This window comes from Dromaius novaehollandiae, chromosome 9 (genome assembly GCF_036370855.1).
Source record: "Dromaius novaehollandiae isolate bDroNov1 chromosome 9, bDroNov1.hap1, whole genome shotgun sequence".
NCBI lineage: Eukaryota > Metazoa > Chordata > Aves > Casuariiformes > Dromaiidae > Dromaius > Dromaius novaehollandiae.
The window spans coordinates 1-23,457 of record NC_088106.1 but is presented as its reverse complement, the minus strand read 5'-3'; the positions used below and the strand labels follow the sequence as shown (position 1 = coordinate 23,457).

Sequence of the window (23,457 nt, the reverse complement as noted above, 5' to 3'; positions counted from 1 at the left end):
CCATTTCTTGACAGTGTAGATGCCTTAGCACCCCTCTAGTGCACTCTGGACACCTCTTTTCCACAGAATGGGGCCCCCCAGATATCTTTGGGACCTCCAGCCCCCTTAGACACCCTCTAGTCTCCTGGCAACCCCTCCAGATTTCTCCCTTCTTCCCCAGAGCCATTTCTTGACAGTGTAGACCACTTAGCACCCCTCTAGTGTGCTCTGGACTCCTCTTTTGCACAGAATTAGGCCCCCCAGCTCTCTTTGGGCCCCCCAGACCCCTTAGACACTCTCTAGTCTCCTCGCAACCCCTCCAGATTTCTCCCTTCTTCCCCAGAGGCATTTCTACACCATGTAGACGCCTTACCACCCCTCTAGTGCGCTCTGGACCCCTCTTTTCTATACAGTTGTGCCCCCCAGATATCTTTGGGACCTCTAGACCCCTTAGACCCCCTCTAGTCTCCTCTCAACCCTCCAGATTTCTCTCTTCTTCCCCAGAGCCATTTCTTGATAGGGTAAATGCCTTAGCACCCCTCTAGTGCACTCTGGACCCCTCTGTTAAACACAATTGGGCCCCCCAGCTCTCTTCTGGTTCCCCAGCCCCCTTAGACACCCTCTAGTCTCCTCGCAACCCCTCCAGATTTCTCTCTTCTTCCCCAGAGGCATTTCTTGACAGTGTAGATGCCTTAGCACCCCTCTAGTGCGTTCTGCACCCCTCTTTTCTACACAGTTGTGACCCCCAGATATCTTTGGGACCTCCACACCCCTTAGACATCCTCTAGTCTCCTCGCAACCCCTCCAGATTTCTCCCTTCTTCCCCAGAGGCATTTCTGGACCATGTAGACTCCTTAGCACTCCTCTAGTGCGCTCTGGAGTCCTCTTTTCCACAGAATAGGGCCCCCCAGCTCTCTTCTGTACCCCCAGCGCCCTTAGACTCCCTCTAGTCTTCTGGCAACCCCTCAACATTTCTCCCTTCTTCCCCAGAGGCATTTCTTGACAATGTAGACACCTTAGCACCGCTCTAGTGTGAGCTGGACCTCTCTGTGCCACAGAATGGCCCCCCACAGCTCTCTTCTGACCCCCCAGACCCCTTAGACACCCTCTAGTCTCCTTGCAACCCCTCCACATTTCTCCCTGCTTCTCCAGAGCCATTTCTTGACAGGGTAGATGCCTTAGCACCCCTCTAGTGCGCTCTGGAGCCCTCTGTTACAGAGAATTGGGCCCCCCAGCTATCTTCTGGGCCCCCAGACCCCTTAGACACCCTCTAGTCTCCTCGCAACCCCTCCAGATTTCTCCCTTCTTCCCCAGAGGCATTTCTGGACCATGTAGACACCTTAGCACCCCTCTAGTGCGCTCTGGACCCCTCTGTTACACAGAATTGGGCCCCAGATCTCTTCGGGCCCCGCAGACCCCTTAGACACCCTCTAGTCTCCTCGCAACCCCTCCAGGTTTCTCTCTGCTTCTCCAAAGCCATTTCTTGACAGGGTCGACGCCTTAGCACACCTCTAGTGCACTCTGGACCCCTCTGTTAAACACAATTGGGCCCCCCAGCTCTCTTCTGGGCCCCTAGCCCGCTTAGACTCCCTCTAGTCTCCTCGCAACCCTTGCAGATTTATCCCTTCTTCCCCTGAGGCATTTCTTGACAGTGTAGATGCCTTAGCACCCCTCTACTGCGCTCTGCACCCCTCTTTTCTACACAGTTGTGACCCCCAGATATCTTTGGGACCTCCACACCCCTTAGACACCCTCTAGTCTCCTCGCACCCCCTCCAGATTTCTCCCTTCTTCCCCAGAGGCATTTCTGAACCATGTAAACGCCTTAGCACCCCTCTAGTGCGCTCTGGACCCCTCTTTATCACATAATTGGGCCCCCTAGATTTCTTTGGGACCTCCAGACGCCTTAGACACCCTCTAGTCTCCTCGCAACCCCTCCAGATTGCTCCCTTCTTCCCCAGAAGCATTTTTGACCGTGTATACGGCATAGCACTCGTCTAGTGCGCTCTTGAGCCCTGTTTACTACAGAATGGCCCCCCCCCCCCAGCTCTCTTTTGGGCCCCCAGACCGCTTAGACACCCTGGAGTCTCCTTGCAATCCCTCCAGATTTCTCCCTTCTTCCCCACAGGCATTTCCTGACAGTGTAGACACCTTAGCACTGGTCTAGTGTGCTCTGGACCCCTCTTTTGTACACAATTGTGACCCCCAGATATCTTTGGGTCCTGCACACCCCTTAGACACCCTCTAGTCTCCTCGCAACCCCTCCAGATTTCTCCCTTCTTCCCCAGAGGCATTTCTGGACCATGTAGACTCCTTAGCACTCCTCTAGTGCGCTCTGGAGTCCTCTGTTACACAGAATTGGGCCCCCCAGCTTTCTTCTGGACCCCCAGAGCCCTTAGACTCCCTCTAGTCTCCTCGCAACCCCTCCAGATTGCTCCCTTCTTCCCCAGAGACATTTCTTGACAGTATAGATGCCTTAGCACCCCTCTAGTGCGCTCTGGACCCCTCTTTGCCACAGAATTGGGCCCCCCGGCTCTCTTCTGGCCCCCCAGACCCCTTAGACACCCTCTAGTTTCCTGGCAACCCCTCCAGATTTCTCCTTTCTTCCCCAGAGCCATTTCTAGACCATGCACACACCTTAGCACCCCTCTAGTGCACTCTGGACCCCTCTTTTCCAAAGAATAGGGCCCTCTAGCTCTCTTCTGCTTCGCCAGACCCCTTAGACACCCTCTAGTCTCCTCGCAACCCCTCCAGATTTCTCCCTTCTTCCCAGAGGCATTTCTGAACCATGTAGACGCCTTAGCACCCCTCTAGTGCGCTCTGGACCCCTCTTTTCTATACAGTTGTGCCCCCCAGATATCTTTGGGACCTCCAGACCCCTTAGACACCCTCTAGTCTCCTCGCAACCCCTCCAGATTTTTCCCTTCTTCCGCAGAGGCATTTCTGGACCATGTACACAGCTTAGCACCCCTCTAGTGCACTCTGGACTACTCTTTTCTACAGAATGGGGACCCCAGCTGTCTTTGGGACCCCCGGCCGCTTAGACACCCTCTAATCTCCTTGCAACCCCTCCAGATTTCTCCCTTCTTCCCCAGAGACATTTCTTGACAGTGTAGATGCCTTAGCACCCCTCTAGTGCGCTCTGGACCCCTCTTTTCTACACAATTGTGCCCCCCAGATATCTTTGGGACCTCCAGACCCCTTAGACACCCTCTAGTCTCCTCGCAACTCCTCCAGATTTCTCTCTTCTTCCCAGAGGCATTTCTGAACCATGTAGATGCCTTAGCACCCCTCCAGTGCGCTCTGGAGCCCTCTTTGTCACATAATTGGGCCCCCCAGCTCTCTTCTGGCCCCCCAGACCCCTTAGACACCCTCTAGTCTCCTCGCAACCCCTCCACATTTCTCCCTTCTTCCCCAGAGGCATTTCTAGACCATGTAGACTCCTTAGCACTCCTCTAGTGCGCTCTGGAGTCCTCTGTTACACAGAATTGGGCCCCCCAGCTTTCTTCTGGACCCCCAGAGCCCTTAGACTCCCTCTAGTCTCCTCGCAACCCCTCCAGATTTCTCCCTTCTTCCCCAGAGCCATTTCTTGACAGTGTAGATGCCTTAGCACCCCTCTAGTGCGCTCTGGAGCCCTCTTTTCCACAGAATTGGGCCCCCCGGCTCTCTTCTGGCCCCCCAGACCCCTTAGACACCCTCTAGTCTCCTCGCAACCCCTCCAGATTTCTCCCTTCTTCCCCAGAGCCATTTCTAGACCATGCACACACCTTAGCACCCCTCTAGTGCGCTGTGGACCCCTCTTTTCCAAAGAATAGGGCCCTCTAACTCTCTTCTGCTTCCCCAGACCCCTTAGACACCCTCTAGTCTCCTCGCAACCCCTCCAGATTTCTCCCTTCTTCCCAGAGGCATTTCTGAACCATGTAGACGCCTTAGCACCCCTCTAGTGCGCTCTGGACCCCTCTTTTCTATACAGTTGTGCCCCCCAGATATCTTTGGGACCTCCAGACCCCTTAGACCCCCTCTAGTCTCCTGGCAACCCCTCCAGATTTTTCCCTTTTTCCGCAGAGGCATTTCTGGACCATGTACACAGCTTAGCACCCCTCTAGTGCACTCTGGACTACTCTTTTCTACAGAATGGGGACCCCAGCTGTCTTTGGGACCCCTGGCCGCATAGACACCCTCTAGTCTCCTCGCAACCCCTCCAGATTTTTCCCTTCTTCCGCAGAGGCATTTCTGGACCATGTACACAGCTTAGCACCCCTCTAGTGCACTCTGGACTACTCTTTTCTACAGAATGGGGACCCCAGCTGTCTTTGGGACCCCCGGCCGCTTAGACACCCTCTAGTCTCCTCGCAACCCCTCCAGATTTCTCCCTTCTTCCCCAGAGGCATTTCTGAACCATGTAGATGCCTTAGCACCCCTCCAGTGCGCTCTGGAGCCCTCTTTATCACAGAATTGGGCCCCCCAGCTCTCTTCTGGCCCCCCAGACCCCTTAGACACCCTCTAGTCTCCTCACAACCCCTCCAGATTTCTCCCTTGTTCCCCAGAGCCCTTTCTTGAATATCTGCATGCCTTAGCACCCCTCTTCTGCACCCTGAACCCCTCTTTTCCACAGAATTGGGACACCAGCTCTCTTGTGGCGCCCCGGACCCCTTAGACATTTTCTAGTCTCCTCGCAACCCCTCCAGATTTCTCCCTTCTTTCCCAGAGCCATTTCTTGACAGTGTAGACCCCTTAGCACCCCTCTAGTGCACTCTGGACCCGTCTTTTCCACAGAATGGGGTCCCCCAGCTCTCTTCGGGACCCTCAGACTCCTTGGACACCCTCTAGCCTCCTCACAACCCCTCCAGATTTCTCCCTTCTTCCCCAGAGGCATTTCTTGACCCTGTAGACACCTTTGCACCCATCTACTGCGCTCTGGATCCCTCTTTTCCACAGAATGCGGCCCTCCACCTCTCTTCTGGTCCCGCAGACCCCTTAGACACCCTCTAGTCTCCTCGCAACCCTTCCAGATTTCTCCCTTCTTGCCCAGGGGTATTGCGTGATGATATAGACGCCTTAGCAGCTCTCTGCTGTGCTCTGGACCCCTGTTTTCCACAGAATTGGGCCACCTGGCTGTCTTCTGGCCCCCTAGGCCCCTTAGACACCCTCTAGTCTCCTTGGCACCCCTCTAGATTTCTTCCTTCTTGCCCAGAGGCATTTCTTGACAGTGTAGACGCCTTAGTACCCCTCTAGTGCGCTCTGGACCCCTCTTTATCACAGAATGGGGCCCCGCAGCTCTCTTCTGGCCTTCCAGATGCCTTAGACACCCTCTAGTCTACTCGCAACCCCTCCAGATTTCTCCCTTCTTCCCCAGAGGCATTTCTTGACAGTGTAGACGCCTTAGCACCCTTCTACTGCGCTCTCAACGACTCTTTTCCACTGAATTGGGCCACCTGGCTGTCTTCGAGCCCTAATCTGATTAACCTTTTTTTTGCCTCAGAGCTCCATTTTGGATATCTAGAGTACTTTAGGACCCTGTTAGAAGCCTCAGAATTCCTGTTGAGCTTTTCTTCATGCTGTGGAGCCCTTTTTTGTTCCCCTACCGGACTTAGCAGCCCTCTGTTCTGCTTTGGCCTCATCTCTTGTGCTTTTATTTTTCCGTGCAGAGCTCTCTTTGTCCTCCAGACCCCTCAGCACCCCTCTAGTCCCCTCAGCAGGCTTGTAAAGGCCTTTGTCATGATCCAAAGCTGTGTTTTGGATCTCCAGTTCCCTTAGGACCCCTATAGTGCACTGAGAACCCATCTGGAGGCCTTCGTTGTGCCCCACAGCCCTGTTTTGGTCATCTGCATAGTATAAGAGCCTTCCTGTCTCCTCAGAGCACCTCCTGAGGTCAGTCACGTTAGCCAGTTTTGTTTTTTTTGCCTTTTAGTCCCCTTAGGAGCCTTCTGGTCTGCTCAGAACCACTCCTGGGGTGTGGTGCTTGTTCTGCACCAGAGCTGTCCTCTGGCTGCACAGCCCCCTTTGGAATTCTCTAGTCTCCTCAGAAGCCCTTCAGATTTCTTCCTTGTTCTCCAGAGTCATTCCTTGGCCATGCGGGCTGCTTAGCACCTCTCTAGTGGCCTCTGGACTACTCTTTTGTCCTTCCTTGTTCCCTAGAGCTGTCTTTTGGCTATTTCCTTTAGGAGTTATTTAGTGGTCTCAGAATTCTTCCTGAGCCCTCTCTTATGCCCTAGAGTGCTGTTTTCATTGTTTAGGTGCCTGAGTACCCATGTTTTCTTCTGAACCCCTTTGGAGGCTTTACTTGTTCTCTTCTGCCTTCTTTTAGTTGCTCTCTAGTCTGCGTAAGAGATATCTAATCTGCTCTGGATTCTTCTTTAGAGCTTTGTTGTGCTGCATAGACCTCTATTGGTCCTGTAGAGCTCTGAGGAACCCCTTTATTTTACTGTGGACTACTCTGTCAGCCTTTCTTTTGTGCCTGAGCTCTGTTTTGGCCCTTTAGTCCTTGTGTGACCGCTGTCATCCATTCATAACTGCTTCTGGAAGCCTTTGTTGTGCCCCAGAGCCCTGCGTGGGTTCTCCAGCCCTCTTAGCATCCCTCTTCCCTCCTCGTGCGAGTCCTCCACTTAGGCATACAGAGGTAGTATTCCTGTGGGGAACTCTCCATTCCACCCAGTGGCCCCTTTTTCTAAGCACTCTAGGTACTATACAGGAAATACCCCTGTTTGGAAGTACTCACATTACAGAAGCAGCGTTGTTCCGGGGGGTTATTTAGATATCTTGGTTTGCCCTAGAGGAAATGCTGTCTTCCTACAACAGCTGTATTCAATACAGGTGTGAAGCAATTAGAGCAGTGTGGTGTAGCGTTCCCTTTATAGGTTATGTGGAATCTTGTAGTTTTCTTTCTAAGCCTAAGCAGAACTGATTTCTAGTTTTCAGTGTAAAGGCTAGTCCTAGTTAGGGTAAAAGAATTTAATAACAGACCTCCTGGTATTATGGATACAGTATATGAAGTCTTAGTAACAAAGAAGATGGTCCATTTTATCCAAGAGGTCTGTTTAGCCTTTCTGTGCTCTGCAGCCTAGCTACAGAGTGGAAGCAAAAGCCTTGCTCTTCCCTAGCCCTCTGTCTTTATGGCTGGCAGTGCTTTGCCCCTCCCCTTCCCAGGGCTTGTGGGTAGGGCAGTGGGCGGGGCTAGGGGTACATAAACCGAGGGCCTGGTGGCAGGGAGTTCATTCTGCATTTGCTGTCCTTTGGGGTTAGTGGTCTGAACTTGTCTCGGCGAATAGCAGCATTTGCAGAAGCAAAGGTATCCAGGAAGAGTTATTGCTGCATTTGGAGATGCAAAGGCTGTTCCTTAAGATTAGAGCAACGGGATGGCTGAAGGTGGAGCCGTAAGCCTGCCAGAAAAATCGCTTAAAGCAGGCAGTTTCGGTTTTGCGTCGGTGTCTCGACGCGGGGCGTTCAGGGGTGGAAGAGGGCTTCCGCGTCTGCAGTCGTATCTTTTGTTAACCATCAGTATTGTTTTGTTGCGTTTTTGTGTTTATTGCGGAAGGGATGCAGCTTCATCGCTCGGCTCTTTGAAGATGATGACACTCGAAGAATTGTTTGTCCCTCAGCTGGATTGCAGAGAAAAGGACAGAACAGGGGTCCCCGGAAAACATTTCCATCTACGTTTCTGCTCTACGTAGTGCTTGTGTGCCTTATGTCCAGTAATGTGGATGCATGTGAGATATCGTTCTCGTCAGCTACTGTGGTTTCCGGCTTGCTTGCCGGATGTTCTGCTGCTCCTCAGAAATATTGTCAGCTCTGTTCCAAGAGGAAGTGAGTAAGTTTTTTTTGTAGTATGCAGAGTTATGGATGAGTCTAGACTTTATGTGAAGAGTGTGAAGAGCCAAGTGAGCATTCTTCCTGCCTGGAAGTGCAGTATGATGAGAAAGGAAGTCACATCTTTGGAAACTAAGTGCAGCTGTGAGTAAGTCCATGTGTCTGAAGGGGTCAAAAAGCAACCTCCTGCAAGCTAACGAATTCACCTCTTTTCTTGTCCAAGCCTTAGTGCTGAGAGAGGAAAAAAAACTGCTGGCCTTCTCGGGACCGGCAGGAAGCAGTTTGCAGTCTCGCCCGGCAGCTCTTTTCTTTCATCTGTGCCTGCGAACCCACTGCCATCTGCTCTTTTGTGGCTCTGCTTCTGACTCCTACCGTGGCTTCTGGGGCTGTCCGCTTTGCTTTTTCAGGCACTGTGTGGGCCTTTTCCAGGCATGCCTGAGGATTTGAGGTGAGGTAGAATGGGTGAGTGTAATGGCGTGTCAGTTGTTTTACGGCTAGTCCGCAGTGCCTAGGAGAAGAGTAATTTTGTTGTTTTGTTTTTTGCAGGTGTCATGGGATTACTTTCAGTCAGGATGTGGGAGTATCGCTTTGGCGCGGTGCAGGTGAATGGAGCGATAACGGCGGTTTGGAGAGGCACGCTCTTGCAGATGAGCATGGAGGTGCCCGGCATGGGGTGTGACTGCTTGCGCTCTGGTTTGGCAGGTGATGAAGGTGAGCGAAGGAAGATTAGAGAGGATGTGGCTGCCATTGAGTGATGCCTCTTAAGGATCAAAAGTGACCTGACCGCCCCCCCCGCCCCCAGCCCTGGAAAAGCTAAGGTGAGGGGCAAAGGGTGTTGGGGTTGTCTTCATTCTGTGCATGCGTGCTGATATTCAGTGTAGTAGGGAGGGCTGCTCTGGATGAGTGGTGTGTGAGGCAGAGGTGGTGGGGTGCCCATGGCAGAAAGTGAGGGTGTGGTACGTAGGGCAGCTCCAGCCTGTGTCTGTGTTGTGTAGTCTATGTGGTGTGTGTTATAGCTGTGCTATCTTTTGCTCAGGTCTTGATGTTGCTCTTGCTCTTTGTGCTCAAGGAGCACAGCCCACGCTCCACAGCGCCATCGCGGCAGGCATCTGCCGTCTTTTGCCTGGCCTCAGTCATCGGCATCGCTCCAGCGGATCGCGTCTCGTCCCGTGCGGGCAGCCAAAAGGGGCGGTCCGTCGCTCCGGCTTTGCATTGTGACCATTTGCGGCCGCTCATCTTCGGGGCCATTGTCGAGGCCTTTTTGCCTGCCCCTCTTCTGTTTCTGCTCTTGTTTTTCATCTTCTTGGCATGCTTTCAGGGTTCTTCCCTGTATCGCCGCAGCCTCGGGTCTTCCCGGCCGGGTGCTTCGGCATCGGTCGTCCCAGCTTTGCGGGCCGCTTTCCATCCCGGGCAGTGGCGTTTGACTCTTTTCTGGGCTCATCCGGAGCAGCAGAGCTGCACGGTCATGGCATCGTAGGGCTTTCTGGCTGGTAGCATCTTATGCGTGGGAATAGTTCTTTTTGCGTACGGCTTTCCTGCATGTTTGTGTCTGATGCTTGTACCTATGTGCGTTTGTTTTGTGTCTAATGCTTGTCTGTGTGTGTGGGGCTGGAGCTGCTTTGCCTGCGGTTATTAGCAATGGTAGCGTATGGAGTGTGGCAGCGATGGCCCGGAATGGTGATCGGTCAGTGTCTGTGTGCTCCAGTTTATGTTGCTTTTTGCAGATGCAGAGCAGTGTTCCAAGTGGGTGCAAGGGAGCTGGAAGGAAGGGGCATGCCCCAAGAAGGTGAGCTAGAGATTTGGTTTTGGAAGGAGAGTGTTGCGGTCAGTGGGTTGCCCGGTTAATTTTTGCTTTGTGCTTGTAGGTGTGGAGCCTTGGGGGGAGCAGGTCGCTCACATCCAGGAGGTGCTGGGCGAGGTGAGCATCAGTCTGGGTGAGGACGTAGAGCCCGGCGTAGGGCCGTCATCTCATCGGCGACGTCCCCATCGCCTGGCGCCGTTCCTGTTTTACAGGTGTGTGGCAGACCTCGGCGTGGGGAGCCGTAGCCCGGCAGTTGGGACGGGAGAGCGGAGCAGGTAAAGGTGTTGTAGCGAGGTAATGTTGTGCATGGGGTGTGGTTTTTGGCATGACCTCAAGGTGTGGTCTTCTCGCTGGTTTTGCAGGCATTGCAGGAAGTTTTGGAGAGGAGAAGCTGAGCGGCAACGAGGAGCCTGAGCAGGTGAGAAGGGAAGCTTGTCTGCCTGAGTTTTATTATGCGGTAGGGTGCTGCTGGGCTGCCTCTCGGTGATGTGTTTTGCTCTGCTTTTTCAGGTACGGTGCGGGCCTTTCCCAGGCGAGGCTGAGGATTTGAGGTGAAGTGGAATGGGTGCGTATAATGGTGTGGCAGTAGTTGTAGGGCTAGTCCACACTGCCTAGCAGAAGAGTAGTTTTGTTGTTTTGCGTTTTCCAGATGCCACGGGCAGCGTCACAGCCACAATGCTGGAGCGTGGCTTTGGCACAGTACAGGTGAGTGCGATGACAATGGTGGTTTGGAGGAGGGTGCTCTCGCAGATGTGGCTGGAGCTGACCGGCAAGGGGGTCACTGCTTGTGCTCTGGTTTGGCAGGTGATAAAGGCAACTGTGGTGACTGAAGGGAGATCAGCGCGGATGCGGCTGCCATTGAGGATGGCTCTTGAGGAGCGATGGTGATGCCCAGCATTTGAACAGTTAAGTTGAGGGGCAAAGGGTATCAGGGGTGTCTTAACTCTGTGTGTGTGTGTGTGTGTGTGCACGCTGATGTTCAGTGTAGAGCGGAGGGCTGTTCTGGATGAGTGGGGTATGTGTGAGGCAGAGGTGCTGAGGTGCGCATGGCAGAAAGTGAGGGTGCGGTAGGCGGGGCAGCTCCAGCCTGTGTCTGTGTTGTTGTGTAGTCTATGTGGTGTGTGTTGTAGCTGTGCTATCTTTTGCTCAGGTCTTGATGTCGCCCTTGCTCTTTGTGCTCAAGGAGCACGGCCTACACTGTGGAGCGCTAGCATTGTAGGCCTCTGTCATGTTTTGCTGGCTTGACTCATCAGCATCGCACCCACGGATGGTGTCTCGTCACGTGCAGGCAGCCAAAGGGGGCGGTCCGTGCCTCCGGCTTTGCATCGTGCCCATCGATCTTTGCGGCCACCGTCGAGGCCTCGTCGGCCGCTCTTGTTCCGAGGCCGCTCTTGTTTTGCGTCTCACCGGTGCCCTTTCAGGGTTTTCTTCCCTGCGTCATCACGGCCTCAGGTCTTCCTCGCTGGCCTCTTCCGCATGGCCATTCCTCGCTTTGCCGGCCGCTTTCCATCCCGGGCGTTGACATCTTAGTCTTTTCTGGGCTCGTCCAGAGCATCAGAGCTGCAGGGCTGTGGTGTCATCAGATACCATGTGGAACGCATTGGAATAGTTCTTTTTGCATAGGGCTTTCCTTCATGTTTGTGTCTAATGTTTTTTTTTTTTTTGGTCTGTCTGTGTGTGTTTGGAGCTGCCTTGCTTGTGGGTGTTAGGAATGGTGGTGTGCGGAGTGTGTCAGTGATGGACTGGAATGGTGATTTGTCAATGTCTGTGTGCTCCACTTTATGTTGTTTTGTTTTGTTGTTTTTTGCAGATGCTGAGCAGTGTTCCGAGTGGGCCCAAGGGAGCTGGAGGAAGAGAGGGGCATGCCCCAAGAAGGTGAGCTAGAGATTTGGTTTTGGAAGGAGAGTGTTGCGGTCAGTGGGTTGCCCGGTTAATTTTTGCTTTGTGCTTGTAGGCGTGGAGCCTTGTGGGGAGCAGGTTGCTCACATCCAGGAGGAGCAGGGTGAGGTGAGCATCAGTCCGGGAGTGGACGTAGAGCGCGGCGTAGGGCCATCACCTCGTCGGCGCTGTCCCCGTCGCCCAGCGCCGTTCCTGTTTTACAGGTGTGTGGCGGACCTCGGTGTGGGGAGCTATAGCCCAGCAGTTGGGATGGGAGAGCGGAGCAGGAAAAGGTGTGGGAGCGAATGCCTGATGTGGATGGGCTGTGGTGTTGCGGGCATCGCCTGAGCACGTGATTTCTCTCTGTGCTTGCAGGTTTTGCGGGAAGTTGTGGAGAGAAGCAGCTGAGTGCTGAGAAGAGCCTGAGCAGGTGAGTGGGGGAGCTTGTTGGGTCTGATTTTATTGTGGGGTGGGTGGTGTTGGGCTGCCTCTTGGTGATGCCTTTTGCTCTGCTTTTTCAGGTCTGCTGTGGGCCTTTCCCAGGCGTGGCTGAGACTTTCAGGTGAGTGGATTGGAGCTGGATGTTGTAGGGCTGGTGAGTGCTGCCTGGCAGAAGAGTCACTTTGTTATTTTGTTTTCTTCCAGGTGCCACGGGCTTCCCCCCGGGCAGGATGTTGGCGTTTGGAGTTGTTGCGGTGCAGGTGAGTGGAGTGCCGATGGCGCTTTGGTGGAGGGTGCCCTTGCAGATGGGGATGGAGCTGACTGGCAAGGGGGTGACTGCTTGTGCTCTGGTTTTGCAGGTGATGAAGGCAAATGTGGTGAGCAAAGGAAGATCAGTGTGGATGCGGCTGCTGCTGAGGATGGCTCTTGAGGACCGGTGACCTACAGCACTGCCACAGTTAAGTTGAGGGGCAAAGGGTGTTGGCGCATCCTCAGTTTCTGTGTATGTGTGTGTGCGTGCTGATGTTCAGTGTAGAGTGGAGGGTTGTTCTGGATGAGTGGTGTGTGTGAGGCAGAGGCAGTGGGGTGTGCATGGCAGAAAGCGAGGGTGGGTGTCAGGCAGGGCAGCTCCAGCCTGTGTCTGTGTTGTTGTGTAGTTTATGTGGTGTGTGTTGTAGCTGTGCTATCTTTTGCTCAGGTCTTGATGTTGCTCTTGCTCTTTGTGCTCAAAGAGCACAGCCTATGCTCTGCAGCGGTAGCGTGGCAGGCATCCATTGTCTTTTGCCTGGCCAGACTCATCAGCATTGCTCCAATGGACTACATCTTGTTCTGCACAGGCAGCTGAAAGGGGCAGTCTGTCACTGTGACTGTGCATTGTGGCCGTTTGCAGTGTAGTCATAGTCGCGGCCATCGTCGAGGCCTCATCGGCCGCACCTCTTCCGGGGCCGCTCTTGTTTTGCGTCTCGCTGGCGCCCTTTCAGAGTTTCCTTCCCTGCGTCATCATGGCCTCGGGTCTTTCTCGCCGGCCTCCTCTGCGTCAGTCTTCTGAGCTTTGCCGGTCCCTTTCCATCCTGGGCATTGACGTTTGACTCTTTTCTGGGCTCGTCCAGAGCCTAGGCCCTACGATGCCACCACCGTGTGGCTCTTCCTGGCCAGTAGTGTCTTATGTGTGGGAATAGGTTTTTTTTGTGTAGGGCTGTCCTCTGTGTTTGTGTCTGCTGTTTGTTTGTCTGTGTGTTTTTGGTGCTGGAGCTGCCTTGCCTGTGGGTGTTAGCCATGGTGGTGTGTGGAGTGTGTCCGTGATGGACTGGAGTGGTGGTGTTGCAGGCATCGTCTGAGTGTGTGATTTCTCTCTGTGCTTGCAGGTTTTGTGGGAAGTTGTGGAGAGAAGCAGCTGAGTGCTGAGAAGAGCCTGAGCAGGTGAGTGGGGGAGCTTGTTGGGTCTGATTTTATTGTGGGGTGGGTGGTGTTGGGCTGCCTCTCAGTGATGCCTTTTTCTCTGCTTTTTCAGGTCTGCTGTGGGCCTTTCCCAGGCGTGGCTGAGACTTTCAGGTGAGTGGATTGGAGCTGGATGTTGTAGGGCTGGTGAGTGCTGCCTGGCAGAAGAGTCACTTTGTTATTTTGTTTTCTTCCAGGTGCCACGGGCTTCCCCCCGGGCAGGATGTTGGCGTTTGGAGTTGTTGCGGTGCAGGTGAGTGGAGTGCCGATGGCGCTTTGGTGGAGGGTGCCCTTGCAGATGGGGATGGAGCTGACTGGCAAGGGGGTGACTGCTTGTGCTCTGGTTTTGCAGGTGATGAAGGCAAATGTGGTGAGCAAAGGAAGATCAGTGTGGATGCGGCTGCTGCTGAGGATGGCTCTTGAGGACCGGTGACCTACAGCACTGCCACAGTTAAGTTGAGGGGCAAAGGGTGTTGGCGCATCCTCAGTTTCTGTGTATGTGTGTGTGCGTGCTGATGTTCAGTGTAGAGTGGAGGGTTGTTCTGGATGAGTGGTGTGTGTGAGGCAGAGGCAGTGGGGTGTGCATGGCAGAAAGCGAGGGTGGATGTCAGGCAGGGCAGCTCCAGCCTGTGTCTGTGTTGTTGTGTAGTCTATGTGGTGTGTGTTGTAGCTGTGCTATCTTTTGCTCAGGTCTTGATGTTGCTCTTGCTCTTTGTGCTCAAGGAGCACAGCCTATGCTCTGCAGCAGTAGTGTGGCAGGCATCCATTGTCTTTTGCCTGGCCAGACTCATCAGCATTGCTCCAATGGACTACGTCTTGTTCTGCATAGGCAGCTGAAAGGGGTGGTCTGTGACTCTGACTGTGCATTGTGGCCGTTTGCGGTCCGTCATAGTCGTGGCCACCGTTGAGGCCTCATCGGCCACACCTCTTTCGGGGCCGCTCTTGTCTTGCGTCTCGCTGGCGCCCTTTCAGGGTTTCCTTCCCTGCGTCATCATGGCCTTGGGTCTTTCTCGCCGGCCTCCTCTGCGTCAGTCTTCTGAGCTTTGCTGGTCCCTTTCCATCCTGGGCATTGACGTTTGACTCTTTTCTGGGCTCGTCCAGAGCCTCGGCCCTACGACGCCATGACCGTGCGGCTCTTTCTGGCCGGCAGTCTTATGTGTGGGAATAGGGTTTTTTTTGTGTAGGGCTGTCCTCTGTGTTTGTGTCTGCTGTTTGTTTGTCTGTGTGTTTTTGGGGCTGGAGCTGCCTTGCCTGTGGGTGTTAGCCATGGTGGTGTGTGGAGTGTGTCCGTGATGGACTGGAGTGGTGGTGTTGCGGGCATCGCCTGAGTGTGTGACTTCTCTCTGTGCTTGCAGGTTTTGCGGGAAGTTGTGGAGAGAAGCAGCTGAGTGCTGAGAAGAGCCTGAGCAGGTGAGTGGGGCAGCCTGTTGGGTCTGATTTTATTGTGGGGTGGGTGGTGTTGGGCTGCCTCTCAGTGATGCCTTTTTCTCTGCTTTTTCAGGTCTGCTGTGGGCCTTTCCCAGGCGTGGCTGAGACTTTCAGGTGAGTGGATTGGAGCTGGATGTTGTAGGGCTGGTGAGCGCTGCCTGGCAGAAGGGTCACTTTGTTATTTTGTTTTTTTCCAGGCGCCACGGGCTTCCCCCCAGGCAGGATGTTGGCGTTTGGAGTTGTTGCGGTGCAGGTGAGTGGAGCGCCGATGGCGCTTTGGTGGAGGGTGCCCTTGCAGATGGGGATGGAGCTGACTGGCAAGGGGGTGACTGCTTGTGCTCTGGTTTGGCAGGTGATGAAGGCAAATGTGGTGAGCAAAAGAAGATCAGAGGGTGTGGCTGCTGCAGAGGATGTGTCTGCTGTTGAGGATGCCTCTTGAGGAGCAACAGTGATGCAGAGCACTGGAAAAACGAAGTGCATGGGCAAAGGGTGTTGCGGGGTGTGTGTGTGTGTGTGTGTGTGTGTGTGTGTGTGTGTGTGTGTGTGTGTGTGTGGCAGAGGCAGTGGGGTGTGCATGGCAGAAAGTGAGGGTGGGTGTCAGGCAGGGCAGCTCTAGCCTGTGTCTGTGTTGTTGTGTAGTGTATGTGGTGTGTGTTGTAGCTGTGCTATCTTTTGCTCAGGTCTTGATGTTGCCCTTGCTCTTTGTGCTCAAGGAGCACAGCATATGCTTTGTAGTGCTAGTGCAACAGGCATCTGGTGTCTTTTGTCTGGTCTTGACCGACTCATCTGTGTTGCTCCAATGATCATCTTGTTCTGTGCAGGCAGCTGAAAGCAGCAGTCTGTCACTGTGATTCTGCATTGTTTCTGGCCAATCATCTTGGCAGCCATCATTCAGGTCTTGTTGGTTGTGTGTTTTCTGAGGCCTCTCTTATTTTGCATCCTCCTGGTGCCCTTTCAGGGTTTTCTTCCCTGTGTCATCAGAGCCTCGGGTCTTTCTTGCCGGCCTCTTCCGCATGGCCGTTCCTCGCTTTGCTGGCCCCTTTCCATCACAGATGGTGGCATCTGACTCTTTTCTGGTCTCGTGGAGAGCACCAGAGCCGCACGGTCATGGCATTGTAGGGCTTTCTGGCTGGCAGCATCTTGTGTGCTGGCATTGTTTTTTGCATGGAGGGTGTGTGTACGTGTCTGTGTGTACGTGTCTGTGTGTACGTGTCTGTGTGTACGTGTCTGTGTGTACGTGTCTGTGTGTGTGTTTGGAGCTGCCTTGCCTGTGGGTGTAGTAATGGTAGTTGCCAGAGCAGAATAATGTATCTATGAAACACTTATTTTGTTTTTTCTTTTTTTTTTGGGGGGGGGGGGTTGTGTCAGTAAGAGATAAAAGTAGGTTTTTTTCTTTAATTTTTTTTATTGGGATGGCCATTTTGGGGGCGGGGGGGGGGGGTTCTATTCATGCCAGGATAGTGTTATCTTTAAATAAGGATGGAAGCATGTGGTTTTGTTAGTAGCTGTGATGACTGTCTGTGGTGGGAGTGTGTGGGCAGTTGGGTGGGCTTGGTGGTGCGTGTGTCTAACCTTGTATGCATGTGTTTTTCTTTTTCCAGGTTGTAGTTAGAATTTATTTTAAAATAATTTAAAAAAAAACCCCAGCTGGGGGATTTTTTTTTTTTTCCCCCGGCTGGGTTTTTTTTCCCCCGGTCCTGGCCGCTCTGCGAGGCGATGATCATCGCCAATGTTGGTGCGGAGCTGTGGCTGGGGACTGGGGGTTTTGTAGGCAGGGCAGTTTTTGGAGGTGTCCAGTAATGCTGTTACTGGGAGCTGTCCAAAAGACTGGAGGCGCTTGCCTGTTACTGTAGGGAGGTAGAATGATTGTGGTGGGAGTGAGTGGGCAGCTGTGTGGTTGTTGGGTGGGCTTGGTGGTGAGTGTGTCTAACTTTGTATGCATGTGTTTTTCTTTTTCCAGGTTGTAGTTAGAATTTATTTTAAAATAATTAAAAAAAACCCCAGCTGGGGGATTTTTTTTTTTTTCCCCCGGCTGGGTTTTTTTTCCCCCGGTCCCGGCCGCTCTGTGAGGCGATGATCATCGCCAATGTTGGTGCGGAGCTTTGGCTGGGGACCGGGGGTTTTGTAGGCAGGGCAGTTTTTGGAGGTGTCCAGTAACGTTGTTACTGGGAGCTGTCCAAAAGACTGGAGGCGCTTGCCGACTGATGAGAGTAGTAGCGGTGAGAATGTAGAGGTGAATGCTGAAGAGTGTGTGCAGCTCTTGTAGAGTGTGGGCTTGTTATGGTTTGTATGTTGTGATGATGATTTTTTTTGTGCAATAAAACAATAAAGATGGTGTGTGTGTCTCCTTTCAAATAAAGATGGTTTTGCTGTTTGTTTCTGTTGTCTTATTTGAATTGCATGCGCCACACATTTGCTCTTACCCTTTTCCTCTTTGCTCTTGCTCTTTTGACCTTTTAAAATAAGAAGAAGGCAGAAGTTTTTGTCTTGTTCTTATTTTAATTTTTTGGTCCTCTGTTCTGTTTCCTATTCTTTTTTCTTTGTCTGTCTCTTATGCCTTTTTCTTCTCCTTTTCCCTGATTGTCTATGCTCACTTTGTCCAGGTTTCTCTCTACCTTTCTCTGTCTTTACTATTTACTCTTTCAGTCTGCCTGCACTGTGGTGCTCTGCTCTCTGTGATTTTCTCTGTATTCTGCGCTCTGCCCTCAGCTTTGTGTTTTCTGCTTTGCTCTCTGTGTTCTGCTGTGTTCTGCTTTGCTCTGTATTTTCTGTTTTGCTGTGCTCTTTGCTGTGCTTTTTGCTTTGTTCTGTTCTCTGTGTTCTGCTCTTTTCTCTGTTCTGCTCTCTCAGCTCTCCTGTGTGTGCTTTTTGCTCTGTTCTCTGTTTTCTCTGTTGTTTTCTGTGCTTTCTGTCTTCTCTCTGGTTGTCTTCTCTGTTGTCCTTTTTCTGTTTGTTGTCTCTGTTGTTCTGTCTTTGTCCTCTGTTGTCCTGTCTTTGTCCTCTGTTGTCTTTGTCTTTGTTTGTTGTCTTTGTCCTCTGTTGTTCTGTGTTTGTCCTGTGTTTGTCTTTTGTTGTTTGTCTTGTCTCTGTTTGTCTTTGTCTTGTCTCTGTTTGTCTTTGTCTTGTCTCTGTTTGTCTTTGTCTTGTCTCTCTTTGTCTTTGTCTTGTCTCTGTTTGTCTTTGTCTTGTCTCTGTTTGTCTTTGTCTTGTCTCTCTTTGTCTTTGTCTTGTCTCTGTTTGTCTTTGTCTTGTCTCTGTTTGTCTTTGTCTTGTCTCTCTTTGTCTTTGTCTTGTCTCTCTTTCTCTTTGTCTTGTCTCTCTTTGTCTTTGTCTTGTCTCTCTTTCTCTTTGTCTTGTCTCTCTTTGTCTTTGTCTCTCTTTGTCTTTGTCTCTCTTTGTCTTTGTCTTTGTCTCTCTTTGTCTTTGTCTCTCTTTGTCTTTGTCTCTCTTTGTCTCTGTCTCTGTCTCTCTTTGTCTCTGTCTCTCTTTGTCTTTGTCTTCTGTTTCCTCTTCCTCTTCTCCTCTCTTCCTCTTCTCCTCTCTTCCTCTTCTCCTCTCTTCCTCTTCTCCTCTCTTCCTCTTCTTTTTTCTAGCATACTGGCTGGGAGCAAATAATAATAATTTAACCATTTAAAAAAAAAATTATTTGCTCCCAGCCAGTATCCTACCCCTGCTACTGAATTCATTAAATATGCAAATTAAGCCTTTCTATACTTATTATTTTTTCTTTCTTTTTATATATACTATATACACACTATACATACCACATGCACACACTGTACATACATACTATACACATATACTACACAGTCTATGCATGTATATATGCACAAAAACATCACAGACACAAATAGTATACATAGTATATACACAATATATATACCCTCCACGCACCATGACATACACCACACACAAACACAGGGTGGATCACGTGCTAACAACACTCACAGCAAAAGGAATTCACCACATATAAGCAGTTAGGAGACCAACACACACTTGTCAGCAACCCACCCAAAAGCATACACACCCACCTGGTCCCACCCCCCCCCCCCCAAGAGTCACACACTAGGGCAATAGTTCACCTGTACACTAGGGTTACGAATCTGACACCAAATACACTTACCATTAGGGAGCCCCCTGCTGTCAGCATTAGGGTTATTCCACACCCCTTATTATTAGGCTTTGACTGCCCCCTGGTGGTCAGTCACAGTAACACTTTTAGGGTTACACATGACCACCTGGGACTTAGGGTTAGGGCCTACAGGGCACTAGGGGTAGGGGGGAGCCAGGGGTGGGGGGAGCCAGAGGGGGTAGGGGGGGGCTGGGGGGGAACGCGGGGAGCTAGGGGAGGGGCTGCAGGGAGCTGGGTGGGGTAGGGGGCAGGGGGGCTGGGGGGGTAGGGGTGGGGGGGGCTAGGGGTAGGGGGGCCTAGGGCTGGGGGGGGCTAGGGGTGGGGGGGCCTAGGGCTGGGGGGGGCTAGGGGTGGGGTTCGGGTTAAGGGTTAGGGTTCAGCTTCAGGTCATTTAGGGTTGGGGTTAGGGGTTAGGGGTTAGGGTCAGGGTCAGGGTCAGGGTCAGGGTCAGGGTCAGGGTCATTTAGGGTCAGGGTCAGGGTCAGGGTCAGGGTCAGGGCCATTTAGGGTTAGGGTTAGGGTTAGGGTTAGGGTTAGGGTTAGGGTTAGGGTTAGGGTTAGGGTTAGGGTTAGGGTTAGGGTTAGGGTTAGGGTTAGGGTTAGGGTTAGGGTTAGGGTTAGGGTTAGGGTTAGGGTTAGGGTTAGGGTTAGGGTTAGGGTTAGGGTTAGGGTTAGGGTTAGGGTTAGGGTTAGGGTTAGGGTTAGGGTTAGGGTTAGGGTTAGGGTTAGGGTTAGGGTTAGGGTTAGGGTTAGGGTTAGGGTTTAGGGTTAGGGTTTAGGGTTAGGGTTAGGGTTAGGGTTAGGGTTAGGGTTAGGGTTAGGGTTAGGGTTAGGGTTAGGGTTAGGGTTAGGGTTAGGGTTAGGGTTAGGGTTAGGGTTAGGGTTAGGGTTAGGGTTAGGGTTAGGGTTAGGGTTAGGGTTAGGGTTAGGGTTAGGGTTAGGGTTAGGGTTAGGGTTAGGGTTAGGGTTAGGGTTAGGGTTAGGGTTAGGGTTAGGGTTAGGGTTAGGGTTAGGGTTAGGGTTAGGGTTAGGGTTAGGGTTAGGGTTAGGGTTAGGGTTAGGGTTAGGGTTAGGGTTAGGGTTAGGGTTAGGGTTAGGGTTAGGGTTAGGGTTAGGGTTAGGGTTAGGGTTAGGGTTAGGGTTAGGGTTAGGGTTAGGGTTAGGGTTAGGGTTAGGGTTAGGGTTAGGGTTAGGGTTAGGGTTAGGGTTAGGGTTAGGGTTAGGGTTAGGGTTAGGGTTAGGGTTAGGGTTAGGGTTAGGGTTAGGGTTAGGGTTAGGGTTAGGGTTAGGGTTAGGGTTAGGGTTAGGGTTAGGGTTAGGGTTAGGGTTAGGGTTAGGGTTAGGGTTAGGGTTAGGGTTAGGGTTAGGGTTAGGGTTAGGGTTAGGGTTAGGGTTAGGGTTAGGGTTAGGGTTAGGGTTAGGGTTAGGGTTAGGGTTAGGGTTAGGGTTAGGGTTAGGGTTAGGGTTAGGGTTAGGGTTAGGGTTAGGGTTAGGGTTAGGGTTAGGGTTAGGGTTAGGGTTAGGGTTAGGGTTAGGGTTAGGGTTAGGGTTAGGGTTAGGGTTAGGGTTAGGGTTAGGGTTAGGGTTAGGGTTAGGGTTAGGGTTAGGGTTAGGGTTAGGGTTAGGGTTAGGGTTAGGGTTAGGGTTAGGGTTAGGGTTAGGGTTAGGGTTAGGGTTAGGGTTAGGGTTAGGGTTAGGGTTAGGGTTAGGGTTAGGGTTAGGGTTAGGGTTAGGGTTAGGGTTAGGGTTAGGGTTAGGGTTAGGGTTAGGGTTAGGGTTAGGGTTAGGGTTAGGGTTAGGGTTAGGGTTAGGGTTAGGGTTAGGGTTAGGGTTAGGGTTAGGGTTAGGGTTAGGGTTAGGGTTAGGGTTAGGGTTAGGGTTAGGGTTAGGGTTAGGGTTAGGGTTAGGGTTAGGGTTAGGGTTAGGGTTAGGGTTAGGGTTAGGGTTAGGGTTAGGGTTAGGGTTAGGGTTAGGGTTAGGGTTAGGGTTAGGGTTAGGGTTAGGGTTAGGGTTAGGGTTAGGGTTAGGGTTAGGGTTAGGGTTAGGGTTAGGGTTAGGGTTAGGGTTAGGGTTAGGGTTAGGGTTAGGGTTAGGGTTAGGGTTAGGGTTAGGGTTAGGGTTAGGGTTAGGGTTAGGGTTAGGGTTAGGGTTAGGGTTAGGGTTAGGGTTAGGGTTAGGGTTAGGGTTAGGGTTAGGGTTAGGGTTAGGGTTAGGGTTAGGGTTAGGGTTAGGGTTAGGGTTAGGGTTAGGGTTAGGGTTAGGGTTAGGGTTAGGGTTAGGGTTAGGGTTAGGGTTAGGGTTAGGGTTAGGGTTAGGGTTAGGGTTAGGGTTAGGGTTAGGGTTAGGGTTAGGGTTAGGGTTAGGGTTAGGGTTAGGGTTAGGGTTAGGGTTAGGGTTAGGGTTAGGGTTAGGGTTAGGGTTAGGGTTAGGGTTAGGGTTAGGGTTAGGGTTAGGGTTAGGGTTAGGGTTAGGGTTAGGGTTAGGGTTAGGGTTAGGGTTAGGGTTAGGGTTAGGGTTAGGGTTAGGGTTAGGGTTAGGGTTAGGGTTAGGGTTAGGGTTAGGGTTAGGGTTAGGGTTAGGGTTAGGGTTAGGGTTAGGGTTAGGGTTAGGGTTAGGGTTAGGGTTAGGGTTAGGGTTAGGGTTAGGGTTAGGGTTAGGGTTAGGGTTAGGGTTAGGGTTAGGGTTAGGGTTAGGGTTAGGGTTAGGGTTAGGGTTAGGGTTAGGGTTAGGGTTAGGGTTAGGGTTAGGGTTAGGGTTAGGGTTAGGGTTAGGGTTAGGGTTAGGGTTAGGGTTAGGGTTAGGGTTAGGGTTAGGGTTAGGGTTAGGGTTAGGGTTAGGGTTAGGGTTAGGGTTAGGGTTAGGGTTAGGGTTAGGGTTAGGGTTAGGGTTAGGGTTAGGGTTAGGGTTAGGGTTAGGGTTAGGGTTAGGGTTAGGGTTAGGGTTAGGGTTAGGGTTAGGGTTAGGGTTAGGGTTAGGGTTAGGGTTAGGGTTAGGGTTAGGGTTAGGGTTAGGGTTAGGGTTAGGGTTAGGGTTAGGGTTAGGGTTAGGGTTAGGGTTGGGTTAGGGTTAGGGTTAGGGTTAGGGTTAGGGTTAGGGTTAGGGTTAGGGTTAGGGTTAGGGTTAGGGTTAGGGTTAGGGTTAGGGTTAGGGTTAGGGTTAGGGTTAGGGTTAGGGTTAGGGTTAGGGTTAGGGTTAGGGTTAGGGTTAGGGTTAGGGTTAGGGTTAGGGTTAGGGTTAGGGTTAGGGTTAGGGTTAGGGTTAGGGTTAGGGTTAGGGTTAGGGTTAGGGTTAGGGTTAGGGTTAGGGTTAGGGTTAGGGTTAGGGTTAGGGTTAGGGTTAGGGTTAGGGTTAGGGTTAGGGTTAGGGTTAGGGTTAGGGTTAGGGTTAGGGTTAGGGTTAGGGTTAGGGTTAGGGTTAGGGTTAGGGTTAGGGTTAGGGTTAGGGTTAGGGTTAGGGTTAGGGTTAGGGTTAGGGTTAGGGTTAGGGTTAGGGTTAGGGTTAGGGTTAGGGTTAGGGTTAGGGTTAGGGTTAGGGTTAGGGTTAGGGTTAGGGTTAGGGTTAGGGTTAGGGTTAGGGTTAGGGTTAGGGTTAGGGTTAGGGTTAGGGTTAGGGTTAGGGTTAGGGTTAGGGTTAGGGTTAGGGTTAGGGTTAGGGTTAGGGTTAGGGTTAGGGTTAGGGTTAGGGTTAGGGTTAGGGTTAGGGTTAGGGTTAGGGTTAGGGTTAGGGTTAGGGTTAGGGTTAGGGTTAGGGTTAGGGTTAGGGTTAGGGTTAGGGTTAGGGTTAGGGTTAGGGTTAGGGTTAGGGTTAGGGTTAGGGTTAGGGTTAGGGTTAGGGTTAGGGTTAGGGTTAGGGTTAGGGTTAGGGTTAGGGTTAGGGTTAGGGTTAGGGTTAGGGTTAGGGTTAGGGTTAGGGTTAGGGTTAGGGTTAGGGTTAGGGTTAGGGTTAGGGTTAGGGTTAGGGTTAGGGTTAGGGTTAGGGTTAGGGTTAGGGTTAGGGTTAGGGTTAGGGTTAGGGTTAGGGTTAGGGTTAGGGTTAGGGTTAGGGTTAGGGTTAGGGTTAGGGTTAGGGTTAGGGTTAGGGTTAGGGTTAGGGTTAGGGTTAGGGTTAGGGTTAGGGTTAGGGTTAGGGTTAGGGTTAGGGTTAGGGTTAGGGTTAGGGTTAGGGTTAGGGTTAGGGTTAGGGTTAGGGTTAGGGTTAGGGTTAGGGTTAGGGTTAGGGTTAGGGTTAGGGTTAGGGTTAGGGTTAGGGTTAGGGTTAGGGTTAGGGTTAGGGTTAGGGTTAGGGTTAGGGTTAGGGTTAGGGTTAGGGTTAGGGTTAGGGTTAGGGTTAGGGTTAGGGTTAGGGTTAGGGTTAGGGTTAGGGTTAGGGTTAGGGTTAGGGTTAGGGTTAGGGTTAGGGTTAGGGTTAGGGTTAGGGTTAGGGTTAGGGTTAGGGTTAGGGTTAGGGTTAGGGTTAGGGTTAGGGTTAGGGTTAGGGTTAGGGTTAGGGTTAGGGTTAGGGTTAGGGTTAGGGTTAGGGTTAGGGTTAGGGTTAGGGTTAGGGTTAGGGTTAGGGTT

At 52.0% G+C, this 23,457-nt stretch overlaps 2 long non-coding RNA genes across 2 annotated transcripts; both read left to right on the top strand.

Moving 5' to 3' along the window:
• The first annotated feature begins 9,647 nt into the window (after nt 1-9,647).
• LOC135329203 (uncharacterized) lies at nt 9,648-10,540 on the top strand. Its single transcript, XR_010390572.1, has 6 exons — nt 9,648-9,702; nt 9,798-9,860; nt 9,948-10,003; nt 10,096-10,150; nt 10,235-10,290; nt 10,390-10,540. It is a non-coding gene; the product is annotated as an uncharacterized LOC135329203 (long non-coding RNA).
• Nucleotides 10,541-14,839: 4,299 nt separating this feature from the next.
• Nucleotides 14,840-16,110, top strand: LOC135329202 (uncharacterized). The gene is made up of 3 exons (XR_010390571.1): nt 14,840-14,883; nt 14,967-15,022; nt 15,122-16,110. It is a non-coding gene; the product is annotated as an uncharacterized LOC135329202 (long non-coding RNA).
• Nucleotides 16,111-23,457: the final 7,347 nt, after the last annotated feature.